This window comes from Lissotriton helveticus, chromosome 5_1 (genome assembly GCF_964261635.1).
Source record: "Lissotriton helveticus chromosome 5_1, aLisHel1.1, whole genome shotgun sequence".
In the NCBI taxonomy this organism is placed as follows: domain Eukaryota; kingdom Metazoa; phylum Chordata; class Amphibia; order Caudata; family Salamandridae; genus Lissotriton; species Lissotriton helveticus.
In genome coordinates, this window is record NC_136065.1 from 2,023,466,455 (window position 1) to 2,023,481,740 (window position 15,286).

At 44.6% G+C, this 15,286-nt stretch overlaps 1 protein-coding gene across 1 annotated transcript in view; it reads left to right on the forward strand.

The window, feature by feature from the left end:
• The window catches only part of LOC144752849 (uncharacterized), a 785,061-nt gene that overhangs the window by 495,451 nt on the left and 274,324 nt on the right, over positions 1-15,286 (forward strand). The gene's annotated exons all lie outside the window — the stretch shown is intronic.

Sequence of the window (15,286 nt, forward strand, 5' to 3'; positions counted from 1 at the left end):
CATCTATCCATGACCACATATTTATTAAGCTCTCTGAGCTCTACACACAAAAGTAAACTTCCATTTCCTTTTCTATCCATTACCACAGATGTTAACCACTCTATTACTTGAACTTCTTCAATGACTCCATCATTCTCACATTTTTCTAGTTCTAACCTAATTTTTCCCACAAGCTGGTCGGGCATTGTCAACCAAACATGTTCTCTGCATAAAGTTCTTCATGCAGCCCGGTATTTCTTTGAAAAACTTTAAGGAATTTTGACTTTATATCCCTGAGAAACCCACTCTTTAGAGTTTAATGCACATCAATGCTTTGCAATACAACATTTTCCTTTAACAGATTTGAAGGATCATTGTTGGGATCAATCACAAGTCCCATGTCTCTCTGTTGTATCAAGTTCAAAATACTGTCACCCTTTTGTATAATGTATACTTTAACATTGACCCAGCTTTGCTTATACCAAACACATGAAATATCCTTGTAGTTTGATGGGTTTGCTCCTATTTGCATAAGGCTTTATGTCAGGATTCAAAAGATCAACTTCTGTTTTACGTTTCTCAGTGTAACATTTGTTTGTAAGTTTTACTCCTGAGTGAAACAAAACTGTTGTTTTTTCACTGTTCACACATATACTTCAAATGGGACTGTTAATCTCTAAAAACTTGTAAAACATTTTGGCACATTCAAAATCTGAATCATCATTAATTTCTACTTTGTGATCTTTAATTTCTGTAATTTTTCTCTTTCATTTTTACATAGAGCAGAAAAAAGTCCTTTTTTAACTAAAATGGTATGTTACTGTTAGAAATGGGGGTCTCTGGGTGGCAATGGTTTGCACCTTTGTTTACATTGGGACCCTTCCTTCTAGTCGGGATCAGAGGGATACACTACTGAAATAACCCCTTCTCACCCACTTGGTAGCTCGACATGAGCAGTCTGGCTTATCTCAGAGGCACTGTGTGAAGCATTGGCACAAAATATACAGTAATAGAATGAAAATACTACAAAAGGACACTACACCAGTTTTATAAAAATAACCAATATTTATCTGTGTAAACAAGACCAAAATGATGAAAGACAAACAGTAATCAAAAATATACACTTCGTAAGATTAACTTTAAAATGCAGTTCCTTAAAGCTAGTAGCTCCATCCTTCGCATCTACGGTGCTGAAAACAACAGAATCCAAGAGTTTCGGCTGACTGCATCGGTGTAGACCAGTGTTAGTTTTGTAACAGCCATTGTGGTTACGATGTAAAACGTAGCGGCACTGCGTGCAGTGCCCTCAAGCTGCGGTACAGAAAGATGCTTTGTGACGGTCATCCAGCAGCATCTGTGAGACCAGGGCTGAGGTGCGAAGTGGTGGTGACAGGTCGCAGTGCAAGCGGCGGTGCCGATTGATGGGATCTGGTGTCGCTCAGCCCAGATGGCAGTGTGGGACAGACGGTGTGTTGTATGATTAACGAGCGGTGTCCCCATTCCACAGTGTATTCACGGGTGTTGCGGTCGTCAGTGAGACCACGGTCGCAAAGTGAGGCGAGGATCTGTGGAGTGCAGTGCCCACAGGTCACGGTGCAAGCAGGAGTGTTGGTGACTTTGTCAGCTGTTTTCCCCCTCTTTAGCAACTGAAACCATGGTTCCAGAGGCTGTACCCAGCGGTAAGTGAAGTCTTTGCTATCCCTGAGACTTTGTGAACAGAAGGCAGGCTTTATTTCAAGCCCTTCGAGATACTCAGCAACAAGTGAAGAAAGTTCAGTCCAGTCCTTTCACTGCCCAAGGCAGAAGAAGCAATTGAAGGCCAACCCTGTAAAGCAACAACACAGCAAAGGGGCAGTACTCCTACCAGCAGTTCTTCTAGCTCTTCTTCTTGGCAGGTTCCTTGATCCAAGCAAGTTCTAAAGTTCTCGGTCTGGGCCCCAATATTTACACTCAGTTCAACCCAGATCTGTGACTGGGGGTGAGTGTCTGAAAAGTTTCGGCGCTCCGTCCATCATCTCCTTGTGTTTGCTTTGTTCACCCCAAGTTAGCAGGGTATGCCTAGACATGGGTCCCTTGCTCACTTTGCCACTGGATACAAGCTAGCCTATCTGATGAGGGGTGTTACCCCAAAACTGGTCCCAGGATGCTTGTTTCAGGTTCAGGAAAGACCTGGCTTGGCAGTTCGGGCTGGACTGTTCCAATGAGGCACAGGGTTATGACTGATTTGCATATGGCTGGATTTGAACTGAGGGGGCTAAGTGAGCTAAAGAACGATGATGGATTCAACCCAGCTCTGTGACTGGGGGTGAGTGTCTGAAAGGTTTCAGCGCTCCGCCCAGCATCTCCGTGTGTTTGCTTTGTTCACCCCAAGTTAGCAGGGTCTGCCCAGACGTGCGTCCCATTCTCAATTTGCCACTGGATACAAGCTAACCTGGCTGATGAGGGGTGTTACCACAAAACTGGTCCCAGGATGCTTGTTTCCAGTTCAGGGAAGACCTGGCTTGGCAGTTTGGGCTGGACTGTTCTCACGAGGCTCAGGGTCAAGACTGATTTGCATAAGGCTGGGTCTGAACTGGACATAGAACATGGAAAAAGGGTGGGGGGAATTGGAGAAAGTGCAAAACAAGGCATGTTCGAGGATTCAATTAGGAAATACAACTGACAGTATAAGAAATGGTAACCTCCTGTATTATGGGAATGGGTAAAACAAATATATGCTCAATTAATATGGGGACTTAAATGATAGGATGAAACATATAAGGGTAGTCGAGGCTTGTGCCTTTAACTGTACAAGACCCTATAGATACGAAAACTGAGGTCCTTCAGTTCCTCAGAAAGGTTAGGTTAAAAACCTTTTTTCTAGATCAAGAACAACCTACAGAATGGAATGTGAGTGGACTGAAACTTAGATCCACCTTTTGCCCTGACTCTGCTAGCATGCCAGATGAAGTGATATTCTTTGAGAACCAGGTGTTAAGGGAGTTGGATAAATTGAACAAAAAGAATATTTCTTATAGATTAAATTTTTGGAAAGAAGATCAACAAGCCCTTATCAGTTTGGCGAATAACCCCTTAGCAGTGATAAAACCTGCAGACAAGGGTGGGGGTATTGTCCTGTGGGATAGTGATGAGTATGATAGCGAAGTACTGAAACAACTGAGTAATCCTGCACACTATCGCAAAATAGACAATAGCCCTGCCCCGATGTTAAGAGCCAAAATTCTCCATCTGACGACTGAAGCCTTAGACATGGGATACCTTGGCAAAAAAGAATATGAATTTTTTAACACTTCGGAACAAAAGACACCCATCATATATGTACCCCCAAAAGTACATAAGGACGCCCAAAAGCCTCCGGGACGCCCAATTATTGCGGCATGCGGTTCAATTCTTGAGCCCTTGGCCAAATATATTGACACATTCCTTAAGCCATTTGTCTGTACCACCAGGGCTTTTGTGTGTGACACTATGGATTTTATTCAGAAGGTGGAAAACTCGGTGTTCGAAGGTGATCAGCAGTTGTTGGTCACCTTCGACATCGAGAGTTTGTACACCAATATACCGCAGGATGAGGCACTGCTGGTAATGGGGATGGTGTTAGACCGCAGAAATAGACCTCACCAGGTCCCTACAAAATTCATCTTAGAATTGGCGAAAATCTGCCTGAAAAATAACTTTTTCACCTTCAAAGACTCCCTTTATTTACAACTTAAGGGAGTCACGATGGGGTGTTGTTTTGCTCCAGAGATTGCCAACCTGGTGATGGATCAATTTGAGGGGGTGTATGTCTTCGGTGAGGCGAACCCATTTCGACACTTGGTGTCGAGGTGGGTTCGCTTCATCGACAACATTTTCCTCATCTGGAATAGTAATAATGAGGAACTTACTAGGTTTCATGAGTGGCTTAATTCGTGTTCTTCGGATTTGAGATTCACAATGAGTGCTAGCAACGCTAAAATCAACTTTCTCGATGTGTGGATATATAACAGCGAGGGTCACCTGAAGGTCAACCTTTACACTAAACCTACTGATCGTAATACACTTTTAGAATTCAGTAGTGGTAACCCTAGGAGCCTTAAAGAAATTTTGCCCTATGGGCAATTTTTGCGTATTCGTCTCAACTGTTCCTACCAAAGCGAGTATTTTGATAATGCGGATACACTAATGAATAAACTCTGTAAAAGAGGATATCCCAGGAAGTTGGTTAGAGCAGCATTGAAACGTGCTTGGTACACGCCTCGAGAAAGTTTGTTGACACCCAAAGAAAAGAAAGAGGGCATATCCTTGACCTGCGTCCTAACATTCAATCCAAAAGCTAATAAGGTTAAACAGATTATTTCAAGAAATTGGAGACTTATAGAACATTTGAATATCCCTAAACCGCTATTTGCGTTTCGAAAAGGTAAAAATATAAAGCAGCATTTGGTGAAGGCGAGTAGAGTAATGACAAGCACAAAAGATACTAGGAGCTTATTAGGATTACCACCTGTGATCGGACACTACCGCTGCATGAATTGTGCTGTGTGTCCGAATACCAAGGATCTGAAATAGATTGACATCAATGGCCATACACATACTATGCGTACCTACCCTAACTGTAATACCAAGAACGCTATCTATGTAGTGACATGTCCGTGCGATTTGTCCTATATTGGGCAAACTACGCAAGCAGTCAAAATGCGTATTGGACAGCATAAATCACGCATAAGGTGCAAGTACATTGGGGCGCCCTTAGTGCAGCACTATATGGAGGAAGACCATAATGAAGAAGAGTTGACTTGGGCAGTCTTAGTTACAATCGTGGCTAAAAATAAAACAGAACTAGAAACCAAGTTGAATCGTACTGAAGCAAGACTAATAGAGAGGTACCATACTTCTGAGAAGGGACTTAATGAGCGTGATGAAATTTGGGCGTTGATCTGAATCCATTGACCCTTTGCCTTGATCTCTGTACTATGTATATTCCTGCTGACGATTGTATCGAGTCTATGTGGATTGCGATATGGTATGGCAATAAATACTGATGTTTATGTAGATATGCTGTATATATACATTTATATATACACGTTTTCTTGATGGGACTTTATTATGTATATAATGTGTACTTAATGTGCTCTACCACAGATTGAACTTGAGTGGCATTCGTCTTTTCTGACACTGTTTAGTAAGGTGGGATGTAAGGTCACGGTGCCTACTTTAGGATGTAAGGTCACGGTGCCTGCTTTAGAATGGGAACCCAGTAGTGGAAATGCAGGAGTATTAATGGATACGACACGATTTCCTGATGTCACTATGGGCTTTTTGTGGTTATCTGTTCTTTTATGCTTATTCTTTTAATTATTTTCTATTCTCACATTTTTGTATAAATTTTTGGTTGGTGCCTCTTGGCATGCCTGAATGACATTGGTCTTCCTTTTGAAATTAGTATAGTTCGTGTGACCGTCTTACGCCGGTAGATGCGCTCTAGTTGCGAGTAAACGGACCTAGGGATCGCTTGAGGGAGTTGTAGTCCCTTTTTAGTGTCGTCTGCGGGATGGACGCACAGTCTGACGTATGAGATGCCTCATTTGAATGCGCGTTGTCTGGCCGCCCGCTAACACTTGGATGAATTGACTGGAGAGACGCTGAAGCGAACACTGTTATAACGTGTCGCCGATCCTGTAGGATATCTAAGGTAATTTCTTTCCCTCTCTCCGCATAATTATGCGAGGTCGCTGCGCTGGCAGCCTAGTCCTAGTCCTTGTTAAGTAAAGTAGATCTTTGAGGAGTGGGTTAGATATGACAGTGGGGTGATAGGCAGGTACGGCCCCATCGGTTTGCTTCTGCTGAGAGTCGTGGTGCAGGTCTTGGTTTCTATCCGACATGTAGTTATGAGAGTGGTAAGCCTTTGAGTTTGGGTTGCACGTGAGTTATGGGTATTGAGAGCCACTCCGTCTCCCTGATTTAGATCCGCTTTGGATCGGCTTACATTCCCTATTTTGTATAGCTAATAACTGACTATGTTGGTAATGGTGGGTGTACGCACGTAGTAAAGACTTTAGATGTGTGTAGCCTTACATAGGTGCACCTATATTCAGTGCCGTGTGAATACGGGTGGAGGGTTAATGAAGATAGAGGTTTTAGTGACTTACGATGTGTTGTTCCTCTCTTCTTCCTTCTCCTGGGATCCGACTTGTTGGTAGGAAGATCGTGAGACTTGAGCCACTTCTGATATACATTTATATCTATCTGGGCAGACACAGTGAAGATATAAGGTATGTTTTCCTATAATGGTTTCAGATAGCCTGTTGATAGTGATGGCTGCTATGTGGCCACTCCCCCCGTGGGGGATCTGCTCCTGTGATTGATTGGCCTCTCTATATGTTTACTTCTTGTAGAGTTCTCGAGATTTAAGCCGAGACGGTGGCACCTACCCCACCTTTTTGGGTGGGTGTGTGGGTTGGCCGACGTTACTTCCCCTCGGTTGTGCCAGGGCCGCGAAGACTAGGTATTTATTTTCTGACACGAGATATGTTTTTAACTAATTGGCATGTATATACACTTATACACTCTGGGATATATGAAAAAAACTCTTTGTCCTGAGTTTGTTTGACTCTGTCACATGGTTGTGCTGTTCACCCTTAGAGGTGTGGTTGTGGTTCTTTTTGATAGTCTCCTATACTATTAATATTTACTTTATTATTTTTTGTTTTTGGAGCTACCTCTGGTTGGGTCTTGACCTTCTATTTTGTTTTCCCTTCCTGGATGGAATCACCCAGTGACACTGCATTTCCACATGTGGGGGAGAGGTGTTAATTCTGGCAGTTGTAGTGTAATGTGTTGTCTTATTTAGGCAGGAAAGAGGATAATATATGTATTTATTGTTACTAGAGTACCCATGTCCTGATGAAGCCTATATCCTCTGGCTGAAACGCGACCGCGACTGCGTCGACACCCTTTGCTTCGAACGGAGTCCCCTGTTAAAATTCAAGAAAGATTTGATTTTTTTCATAGGTGCACCAACACAAATGTAGGCCGGGTTGATGTGTTAACCCCCTGGTGCTGTTCTTTTGGGACTACCATTTTGTTGTATACTCCACTCTAATTTAAGAGGAGATACATATGTAAATTGGTGTGTATATATATTTTTTTATATATTTTTTGTCTTTAGGGTACAGAGAAGTGTGTTTTGATATTGTACATTTTTTGTATAGTTGTATATAATGTACATGTGATATGTTGTATATAGACTGTTATTTGTTGTGCCTCTCTGGCTGTCCGCCCATATATGTGTATATGAATTAATATATACTCATCCTGTGTATAACTCGTTAATCACAAGATAATTAATTGTTTCTTGTTCGAAAATTAAAAGTGGATTGATCCCTTCAGTATCATTCGTTTCTACTTTTTCATCCTTGGATGTCTCCTGCTCAGGTACGGGAGGGTGAGGTGGGCAGAACCCCTAACCATTTTTTCTAGTCTTTTAAGAGCAAAAGGGGCTGACATAATCTGTCAACAAGAAACACATATCCCGTCTGGGAAGCGGGACACCATGAGGATTAAAGGCTATACCCTGGCAGCATGCTCTACACAAACCTCAACCATAAGTGGAGTAGCTATTCACATACGAAACAGCATTAGCTCCGTAAATGAGTCTTGGTGGGGCAGAAGGACGATTGTGTTGCTGCCAGTGGGGTTGACGGTTTCTACCATTTGTGGGTCAAACCAGCATGACCCAAAGATATTTAATGACTCAGAAGTTGAGTAGGCATCCTGACCAGACACACTAATAATCTGTGGGGATCTGCATATAAATCTGGATGTGAGATGGGACCAAATATATAAATATAAAGGAAGGAAGCAGCAAGTGTATAAGGCCTTGTCTATGTTAAAAGGTAGCCATAATTTAGTTGATGCAAAGGCCGCCAAGTGCCCCACCGACTTTGGGTATACATATTTCTCATGTCCTCATAAAAAGTATGCAAAAACAATTGATGGACAGAATGCAGAACAATGTCATTCATTCAACCCAGTACAGTAATTTGGGCCTAAGTCCATTGTTTTTTACATTACTATGCCATTCCAGTTTGGACCCCGCCATATGCAAATCAGTCTTGACCCTGCACCTAATGGGAACAGTCCAGCCCGAATGGCCAGGCCAGTTCCTCCCTGGACTGGAAACAAGCATCATAGGACCAGATCCGGAAGTCGCAATTGTACAAATACAAAGCTTGGCCAGGGAGTATGGCACAAAATCAGGTTATTTATTGAATGAGGGGAAAACACAGATCGGTTGCCATTCTAATACCCCTTGTGAGGATCCTCGAAGGCAGGATGCAGCGGTTTATCGTGGGATCAGGGTCAGTAGTGGGGTTAGTCCATCTGGTCAATACATTTGAGCCCCAAGGTAAATAAGATTAGTACGAACTTAAGGTACATTGTCATGCTCCATCTTTCAATAAGTGGAAGATGTAATATACTCAAAATGGTAGTCTTTCCCAAGAAATTATACCTGTTTAGATCTATTTCCCTTGAGATTCAAGGTCATTAAAAAAAAAGGTATTAAATCTTTATTAATTCCATCTGGCGATACAAGAACATCCGTCGATCTCTTAAATTATTAACTCTGCTGCAAAAACTCTATGCGCCTTTTCTACAACAGATTGCGGTGTTGTTTACATCTGAAAATGCTACCATGAGTATCAGGGATCAGGAGCTTGGCATGGATATCCCCACTATATGTGGAGTAGTGTGGCTCACTGGTTGTGGAGTAGTGTGGCTCACTGGTTAGAGGCGGCAGACCCGAGAGCAGAGGACGGCCCGGGACCAGGGTTCGATTCCCGACGCGGCAGGTTTCTGGACCAGGGTCAGCGGACTCGATAATTCTCTCGCCTCGGTGCCCACTCTGATCAGCGATCACACTCGGCAACTCTGGGCACTAGCTTGCCTCATCTTCACTAACGGCCCCACCAGACCGCCGGGGATGCCTGGTCTCACCCTGGAGATACCCATTAAGGGACCATCTCTCAGGGAAGCCAGGAAGGGTTTCGCAGCGGTCGAAGCGCGGAGGTACCCCTTCGGGAGTGATTCCAGCGCTATATAAGCACATAATTAATTAATTAATATATGTGTTGGCTATAGGTAGATTGGCACGTGGTATGTTTCCTTGACAAGTAGAGGTCAGCTACTACAAGAAGACATGGTTCAAGGTGGTGCTAGTGACCTGGAAACATTGGAGTAAAGTGGCTAAACCTATCATAGATATACACCTTTGTTGCGATCCCCCCAGTTTCCCATTACAATGTATGATACATTGGCAGGTAATGGGATCAAAAGGGCATAACCAGGGTAGGAGACTTATACTCATTCAACTAAACCCGCTCATTTATAGATCTCAAACAGAGTTAAGGAGCAATTGGAGGGTCTCATTTAAGTACATGCAGATTACTAGCTTTTCAACTCAATTAGGGACTGAAAAACTCTCCTTACATAGAATCCCACTATTGGAAGCCATTGCCTATTCCCAGTCTTAGGTTAAACATATATACAAAATCTTAGTGGACATAGTTCCTGATGACCTAAAAAAGGTAGAAACCAACTGGGCTAGGAAACTGGGGGATCCTGAAGTGGATTTATACCAGTTCATCGTATTAGGTAGGGAAAGCTCAGCATTATCAAACCAATTTCAACATCTATTTTCCTCCGGCTAAGCTTTTTTGCTGGGGTAAATGAGAGGATGATAAGGGCCCTAGGTGTGCTCAAGGGCCTACCAATTTGATATACATGTTTTTTACCTGTGGGAGACTGTCACTTTTAAAAGAAGGGATTGAGGAGTTTTTGTATGACACATTGGGTGGAAGGGTTCACATAACTCCAGGATTTATGTTCTGGGCTACGATAATAAGGAACAACTCGATGTATCACAGACTAACTTCATGTTTACTGTGGTGGCCGTAGCCTGGTTGCTTATTACTACACGGTGGGAGGATGTCGATCCTCACAATTATCAGATCTGTCTCGGCCCGTTACAGGACATAGACAATCTCGAAAGAACCCTGTATATTTGTACGGGTTGGCGCCAAAGCAGGAGAGGCCGCAAAATGTGGGCGCCAATAAGTAAGTGGCTCACAAGGTATAGGGGTGGGAGGGATTGGCTGGCTTTGGATGGATGAGAGAAGGAGGGCTGGGTTTGTTGAAATGTAAGGTGTCTCAGGAATCATGCTGTAGAAGAAGCTGATAATTCCCGATCTCCTTTTACCTGTTTTTTACTTCACGTTTCATCGTATTGCATTTTATTCACTTTTCTACCCATTCGTTTTATACGAGATTTATGTTATGCTATGTTATGTTAATAACTTTTATTAGGCGCACAGCTGCCCCAGCGAAGGGGCTACCTGGCGCCTGATCAAGTGCCACAACACAACAGATCGAAGCTGGAAAGACAGGGGATCAGTCAGTTGTAACAAACAGATACGTTTTAATGGCACGTCTGAAAAGAGTCAGGCTGTTCAGGGCACGAATATGGACAGGAAGAGAATTCCACAATCCTGCCGCCAGAACTCAAAAAGAGCGACCACCCATCCTACTCAGTTTAAACCTGGTCTTAGTCGCCAGATATAAAGATTCCGACCTGAGGGCCCGCGTGGGAACATAAGGGGAAACAAGACCTACAAGGGCTGGAGGAGAGGAGAGTTTCAAGATCTTAAATGTTAAACAGAGAGCCTTGAATTTAATTCTCTGTCTAACCGGCAGCCAATGAAGAGAGGTCAAGACTGCGGAGACAGAACAACGTCTCGGAAGGCCAACAATGGCCCGCGCTGCGGCATTCTGCACCCTTTGCAGCCGAGTAGCCTCCGCCTGATTCACTCCAAGCAGCAGAGCACTCCCGTAGTCCAGCCGAGAAAGAATGGAGGCTTGGACCACCAGTTGCCGAGTAGGGGGATCGAAGAATTTGAGGACTGGTCTCAGTCCTCGCAGAATACCATAACAGGTAGCTGCAATCTTCTTTGTGTGGCTGGTAAAGGAGAGTGTAGGATCCAGCCAAACCCCCAAGTTCTTAACTTCGGCAGCTGGGATGGGAGTCACCCCCAGTTCTGGAGGCCACCACTGATCTCCCCAGAGTTCCGCCTGCTTCCCTAAAATCAGGACCTCGGTTTTTTTGGCATTTAACTGTAAACAGTTAATGCGCATCCAATTGGCCACGGCTATAAGTCCTGCAAGGAATCTGGGAGCAGTCACCTCAGGGTCCCCACTGAGTGTCACCGCCAGCTGCGTATCGTCGGCATACGATGTCATGGTTAAGCCACTCTGTCTAACGACTGCAGCCAGCGGTTTCACATATAAGTTAAACAAAGTGGGGCTCAGTGCAGAGCCCTGAGGGACTCCCAGTTCCAAAGAATGGAAAGAGGACTCACCAGGTGGGATGGCCACTTTGAAAAACCGGTCCGAAAGGAAGGAGCGAAACCATGGGAGAGCCGTCCCCTCAATTCCCACTTCCTCCAGACGCCGCATCAGAATGTCATGAGACACCGTGTCAAACACGGCGCTCAGGTCTAACAAGAGGAGCGCCGCTGTCTGCCCCGCATCCAGCACCGAACGCAGATGCTCAGTCATAAAGAGCACAGCGGTTTCGGTGCTGTGTTGTGCTCGAAAACCATTCTGACTCTCATCTAGAATATTATTACGGGAGAGGTGGGCAGACAAGATGGAATTCACGTGTGCCTCAGTGACCTTGGCGGTCCAGGGCAGGAGGGAGATGGGACGATAATTCTCAGGTAGCAGGGGATCAAGATTAGGCTTCTTCAGAATGGGACTGACCACTGCTTGCTTCCAAGAGGAAGGAACCACGCCCTCAGTGAGTGAGAGATTAATCAATTCCAATATAGGCTCACGACAAAGGGGCGGTAGAAGAGTGAATAGCTCTGGCTTCAACGGATCTAAGGGAGAGCCAGATTTAATTTTGAGGCTGAGAGTGTCAAAGACCTCGACAGACATAGCAGGCAGAGAGGAGAGAGTTTCGTGGACCGTAGCCCTCACACCACAAGGCTCAACCTCGGGCACAGATGAAAAAAATCCTCTGTAGATTATCTGCACCTTCTCCACGAAAAAGGATGCCAAACTTTCACAGTGAGAGTCTGTGCAGATTTCAAGCGAGGTTGCCCGTTTTCCCATCAGGTCTTTGAGAACCTTAAAAATTAATTTAGATGGGTTAGGGCTACTAAGAAACTCAGAAGCATAATATGCGGCCCGGGTTAGGCAGATTGCCCTGTGGTAGATCTTAAGCTGGGCAAAATACAACGATTTTAACATGGAGTCAAAGGATTTCCTCCAAGCCCTCTCAGCTTGTCGACATGTTCTCTTGAGCTCGGCCAGAGTATCGTTATACCATGGGCTGCGCGTTTTGGCGTGACATTTCGACCAGCGTATTGGTATAAGAGAGTCAAGGGCGGTTAGGACCCAGTTACAAAACTGCTCATATCCCTGTTCCACATTCGGCAGGTTACCCAAGGGCTGCGCCTCCAAGATCTTAACAAACTCCTCCAGTTTGAGCTTACGCCAGTTTCTTTTAAGGATCAGTCTATCCACAGGTTTAAATTGTGGGTCGTCTAAAGGGAACGACACTTTAACCAACAGATGATCGGTCCAACCTACCACCATCGGGTCAGATGCCCTAGCCCGAACCAGAGTGGTGAAGAAGGGGTCAAGAATATGCCCTCCTATATGGGTGGGGGAGGTAACTAGTTGGTTCAGTTGCATGGCTTCAAGGTCCGCTAGCAGAGAACTGATGGGTAAGGATGACGCCTGATCAAGATGTATATTTAGGTCGCCAACGATGTTAAAGTTAGCACATCTAGGAGCTAATGAACTAACCACATCAGCAAGGGCGGCCTTGAAGACAGTGTCATTCCCTGGAGGACGGTAAATAAGCAGGCCACTGAAAGTGAACTGATGACTAAAATTGACCTTAAAAGAGGCGCTCTCGCACATCGGTAGATCAAGAGCTTTCCAATCAGCCGGAAAGCAAGATTTTGTCGCCATAGCTATGCCACCTCCCCTAGACGTGCGGTTCAGAGTAAACACTGTATAGGTGGAAGGAAATGCCAGATTTATTGTAGCAGTGTCAGCGTCTTGAAGCCAGGTCTCGGTGAGAAAGATAAGGTCAGGAGACTCCCTATCGATCATGTCACGTAGAGACTGATGGTGCTTGACCAAAGATCTCACATTCAGGCTCCAAATACTGAGTTCTCGCTCAGTGCTATCAGTACGAGTACTTAGGGCAGTCCTACCAACAGAAAGCAACCCGAGGGGGGTATCCAGAGAAAAACTACCACAAATACAGTCATAAGGCCCCAAGAGTGGGAAAACCGAGTCATGACCACACGCCGAAAGACCGTCTCTAACAGCAAGGAGATCTGCGCGATTATACCTGATAATTGTAGTATTATGCATGATGATATGATGGGTAGTGACCAGAGTCCCGAGCCCGCACCCGCTGCCTCGACGCGGACGAGCGCAGACGGGCAGGACTCTGGCACGACTCCGGCTACGCGACGGCGTCCCACTGCGCGGGAGAGGACGACTTTAAATAGGCGTCTCAATGAGCACCTCGAGCGTCGGGACGCTCCAAGATGGCGCCCGCGAAAGATGTCACTCACCCAATCTAAGATGGCGCCCACAGGAATCCAGCCCCGGGATGTATGACATTTTCACAATATTAATTGCCAAATTTTAATATTTGCACTTATGGATGCTTTTACTCTCTCAGAATAAAAAAGCATTTAAAATAAAAAAGGATTGTTGACCCCAAGGGGGGGAGGCAGGAGCTGCATATCTCATTAAGGAGAGGGACGAGGGACCAAAATATGTTCTAGGTTTTTAGAGGCAGGAGCCTGTTCATTCAATCATAGGGCTTACTACATGGATGCTGGCCTTTCAAAGAGGCTCGACCAGGGGGTTCTGCACCAATATGCGGAGCGGACTCACCTTAGCAGGAGGGCAAGTGGATTGAGGCTTCCAGGCCTCCCCATTGATCCAGCAACCAAGGTCATTGGGCACCGACAAAAGTCTCAGAACCAGGGAGCAGCTGCCCCCAGGTAGCTGACCACTCAGGTGGTGGGGAGGAGAGAGCTGTTGGCTCCATGACAGCTGATTTTAATTTATCTTGCAGACTTTAAAGTACCAAGACTAAACAACACGGAGATAAAATGTGGTATCATATAATAATTATTTTCTTCTATAACAGAAAACAATAAAAACATGTCAGCTACTACGGTGTGCCTCCATGATACCGTTGCACCTTCAGAAAGTGAAGACAATAACATATGTTTGTCAAAACACTGTTATAGAAATTCTACTCAGGCTCCACTTTAATTTTCCTTTTTAACTTAGCATCTTTTTAAGATGGTGGTTTGAACAAGTTTTTCACAAACACAAGATTAGGGCATGCACACATTAATTTTTGATAGACATTGTTGTTCTGTAGTCTGCATTATTCCAGGGACACACGCAGTAGAACAAGATGTCCTAGCTTCATTCTGTGTTCGTAGGAGACAACTCTATTTCTCCAGATTATGTAAACATGTATTTCTGAATCTCTAGCAGAATGAAATAAGGCTGGCATCTTATTCTTTAAGCGATGTCTGTTTAGAAGTCGATGAGACGTATGTCACAACAGAGTTATCATCAATGTTGCTGAGAGCTGTATATGAGATACATCCCTGCGATCCCCCACATTCATTCTAAGAAGGAAGATAGCTGCGCAAGATGTGTGCAGGCTTACACACTCAGACGGAGTGCGTTCGATGATACACTGAGGCTGGCTTTCTGAGACATTACTCCAAGGTATGGGGTAGATCATTCCAATTGTGTCTGGAAAAAGGGTACTACCATAAGACCCTCGCTAGTGTAAGATTACTAGTAAATGTTAGGAATAAAATTAAGAACAATTAACATGGTTGAATTGTTTGTGTTTTTCACCATTCTAATGGTTATAACACTGATGTACCTTATAAGTCTAATTATCACAGTTCATGTTTTACTTACAAGGATTAGATCTTTTCAATAAATATTTGCAAATGTATTAATGTCTCTTCTCTTTCCGAACTTTAGGCATGCAAAAGTGACAAATGAAAGGGTTTGTCACCTTGGGGCTGTGAGCAACTTCTATTAACCCCTTTGCTGCGGCGGCAATTTCACCGCAGCGCTAGGGGGGAGGGTGGGCCACGCGGCACTCGCATTCTCGTGACGGAACCACTCCGTCATGGGCCTCAGGTGAGCTGTGCTTGTTACGGAGCGGTTCCGTCACGGCCCCGCCCGCTCAATAGAA